Source organism: Xenopus tropicalis, chromosome 8 (assembly GCF_000004195.4).
Source record: "Xenopus tropicalis strain Nigerian chromosome 8, UCB_Xtro_10.0, whole genome shotgun sequence".
NCBI lineage: Eukaryota > Metazoa > Chordata > Amphibia > Anura > Pipidae > Xenopus > Xenopus tropicalis.
The window spans coordinates 75,741,090-75,745,518 of NC_030684.2; positions in this window are offsets into that span (position 1 = coordinate 75,741,090).

Consider the following 4,429-nt stretch of genomic DNA (forward strand, 5'->3'; position numbering starts at 1 on the left):
ATTGTATATAATATATGCAACTGTTTACTTTTTTAGTTTAAAATATGTTTCTGTTTATTAAGCCTACAACTTTTTTTTGCTAAAGACAGGTATCTATTTAATGTGTAAATATTTACAAACACATCATACAATAATATCTGAACATCAATTAAATTCAATTAATGAAGTGAATATATATGGAGATACCTATTATCCAGAAACCTGTTATAGGGAATGTACCTCAATATTACTGCTTCCTTTATGTAGAACCTTATTTTCCCTTGAATTAATAAACACTTCTTGATAACAAAGCAATGGGATTGTGTTTTATGTTTTTATCAATTTTAAATATGATGCTTTAAAAAAACCAGGCCCAGCCCATTAGTATTAAAGGGGTTGTTCACCCTTGAGCTAACTTTAAGTATAACTGTTGGTGCAATTTAAAAAAAAAAATGAAAACCCTGTTAGAGGAAATGCTGGAAAAATTCAGTCTTTGTAACAACAATGTAATATTACACTAATTAAAGGAAAATCTAATCAAGTTACCAAGGCAGCTAGACATTGTTGGGCTGGACCAGACCCGACCCATGCGCCTGCCCGACCGCTCCTGCCCCGACGCATTAAATTTACGCGCTCGGGGAAAGATGCCGGGTGGGGGGCCCTGCGAGGGGGGTTAGGGGGGGCCCTCCACACCTCAGTCTGACCCTGCAGCTAGACTTTTGGGTTAAATGAGAAAGGTGGGGTTACTGTATTTTTAGGTGGATTTTGCCATATATTTTCTTCATAAGAAGGCTCCAACTATGTGCATGTAACTATTCTGTTTCAATGTGTTACACAGTACTAAGGAATCAATAATAGCAACAAAAAAAAATACAAAAAACCCAAAAGTTATCCATGCAATAGCATAAAACAAAGTCCTCTTTTTTATACCAAAAATAGCATAAAGATATCAGTAAAAATGGGTGCATGTTTTTTAACACTTTTCACTCTGCCTTCCACACTAGTTAAATTGCTGCATGTCAGTTTGTTTTGGAGTGCAAAGACCTGTAGCCACCCCATGAATACAGTGCTGCTGCAAGAGTGGACAGGAAGAGGCACATACACTGTAGCAAGCCTCCCAACTGTCCCTCTCCCCTTTTTTGCACCCAGTCCTGGAGTCCCGGATTAATTTTTAAATGTCCCGTGTTGCCTGAAGCTATCCGCTTTCTAAAGTTCCCTGCTCTCTGCTCTTTTCCCGTAATGTCACACTCACGTAACTCGAGAGGGAGCACCACATATCATCTGCACTGCTCAGTTCCATTTTAACGTTTAGGTAAATGCAATGCAGAAACTGCGGTGCTCCTGAGAGACGAGAGTGTGACGTCATGGCGAAGAGAGCAGAGAGTGGGGAAATATATTGTGCGTGCTAGTCTGTGGCCAGGCTCAATTCTCCTGCTCCAGCTATTGCTTTTTAGCATTTATAGCTTATGATGTATATCTTTCTTCAAGCACTGCAAATTTCTTATTTGAACGCTCCATGATTTGGAAAGCTCAGGGAGGAGGATGTGGGGGGAACAAAGTCTGGATTGATAGAATGCTAAAAAAGCCTAATGTATGAAGATGCTTAAAGAAAGATTTACACAGTTGAAAGTGGAGGGAGGAGGCACAAGCACTAAATAGGAATGGCAGGACCCAGACAGAAGATTGCCCCTAGAGGGGGGTAGTAAAAAAGCTGAGGGGGGGGGCATAGGGAAAAGCATGCGCAATCAGGGCTCGCTTGAAGGGAAGATGTCGCCCAGGTATGCTGCTGCGCTGCTCTTTTAGGTTGGGGTTTGCGTTAGGGACAGGTTAGACTAGTTAGAGACTATGAGCTAAGGAGGTGAGGGTGGTCGAGGCAGGCCAGTTAAAGGGGCTTTTATAGCTGGGGGGGTGTTGTTCTCCTTTAATGCAATCAGTGCTGCCATGCAACATGTATTTATTAGACATGTCCCTGAATTTTCAAATGATCTGGTCACCCTACTTTAGTCTGGCTGCCCCACTCCTGCCCTTGTCCCGCACAGCCGGCTTATTGATGCTTGTCCCCCAGCATGAAGTCTGCATGCGTGCTCCCATCCTTCCCACGCCTCAGGCAGAAATTAACAGCACTAATCAATAACATAAGAACACTTAACGTAAGCACTTCAAACTAGAATCAGTACTAGCCACAGTAAGCCAAACACATAAAGAACTGCAAGAGACTTATAACTTACAAATGGAAAAAGCAATATAAATATGGGTTAAAAATGTTCTTTGAACATGGCAATAAGTGCAGCAGAATGTGAGCTTCAGCTCTAAAGAAAAGACAAACCAGCCAGCACATCACTTCTATCAAGAACTCCTCAGGACAAACCACTCACATGACCCCAGACAAAGAGGAGATTTTCTGCACTTTTAAACTCTATTAGTTCCCCCATACAACTCCCTATCAGCAAGCTGCACAGCACGGTGGCTCAGTGGGTTCTGCCCTGCAGCACTGGGGTTTGTATATTTTCCCTGTGTCTGTGTGGGTGTCCTCTGGGTACTCTAGCTTCTTACAACAAAAACATAAAGGCAGGTTACTTGGCTTCTGACTAAACTGTCCATAGTGTGTGTGAATGTGATAGGGTGTACTTTATCAAAAAATAGGAATCCTCAATGGCTAGTCAAATAGAGCCAAAGTAAATGGGACACAGCACCCAGATTTAAAGGGCAAATCAAACAGCAAAATCCAAACGTGCCCTGAACTCCACACAAAAATTCAAAAGAAAAATCAAATATTTATTCAAAAATCCATATTAAAAACATATAAACCCCACAAAATGCCTCCTTACGCATTTCGTACCGGTAATTAGTCATAGGCATTTGTGACCCCATGGGTTCTAAAGCACATTTTCAAACACAAAGTTGCCCCACCTATCATTAAAACCAAAGGGAGACACCACTCCCTGCATACAAACGTTTTACAAATACAATAACAGGGTTTTTTAGCTTTACAAAAATACATTATCAGGGTTCTGTATAATGAATACTATGTCAAAATCACAGAAAGTAAAAACTTTTACAATCCACTGTCCATTAGCAACACTTTAACAGCATAATCATTAAATGACATAATCATTTAGTAAAATACAATCATGTATTCCAGAAAGATTAAAAAGAGGAAAAAAAGAGGAAAACTCTGTTTACAAATATTATATCACAATCAAAACAATCTCTTTGATCTCCAGATAAATGTCCTTGACACAGCTTTATTCTATCAGACACATAGGGGCTGATTTACTTACCCACGAACGGGTCGAATGGAGTCCGATTGCGTTTTTTTCGTAATGATCGGTACTTTGCGATTTTTTCGTATGTTTTGCGATTTTTTCGGATTCTTTACGAATTTTTCGGATCCAATACGATTTTTGCGTAAAAACGCGAGTTTTCCTATCCATTACGAAAGTTGCGTAAAAAGTTGCGCATTTTGCGTAGCGTTAAAACTTACGCGAAAAGTTGCGCATTTTTCGTAGCGTTAAAACTTAACGCTACGAAAAATGCGCAACTTTTCGCGTAAGTTTTAACGCTACGCAAAATGCGCAACTTTTTACGCAACTTTCGTAATGGATACGAAAAACTCGCGTTTTTACGCAAAAATCGTATTGGATCCGAAAAATTTGTACAGAATCCGAAAAAATCGCAAAACATACGAAAAAGTCGCAAAATATTCCTTTTCAAGTCGGAACTTTTCCAATTCGGGTCGGATTCGTGGGTTAGTAAATCAGCCCCATAGAGTCAGGGGCGATTCTGGGCATATCGCCGCCTGAGGCGGCTCCTGGATGCCGCCCCCCGCTCCCCAGCGCTTACTTTCTGAGCGCAGGAGCGGGTCCGGGGGCAATTGCGCTCTCTGCACTAGAAGAGCCGAATTTCCGGTTTAAAAAACGGAAATTCGGCTCTAAAAGTTACCAGGAGCGGCTTTTTGCCGCCCTTGGTAACTGGGGCGCTTCTGCCGCCTGAGGCGAGTTTCTCAACTCGCCTAATGGCAGAAGCGCCCCTGCATAGAGTAGTGATGGAGGACACTGCCCACCTAAACCCACTAAACTAGTTTTGTAGCCTCTCTCTGAGGCTACAGGGAGATGACAAAGATCCTCTGACACCCAACCATATGTCCTTAATATTAGATATACACTTTACATTACTCAAATGCCAAAGATGACCTAAATAACAACCAGCAAAATGTAAATGTTTATTACATTAAATATCCATAATAGCTTTTATTATGGGCAATGACACAAGAAGCTACTTGTCACGGCTAGAAAATAGACAATACTGATAACTGTCCCTCCGTGTGTTTGAGCAGAGGTGATTCTCAGTATTATCTATGGCAGCTGCAACAAGTAGCTGACTACAAGTAACTCTGTGTGTCATAGCCCTCAGTGTACATTATCAATCTTTATCTCAGGTAAACCTTTAA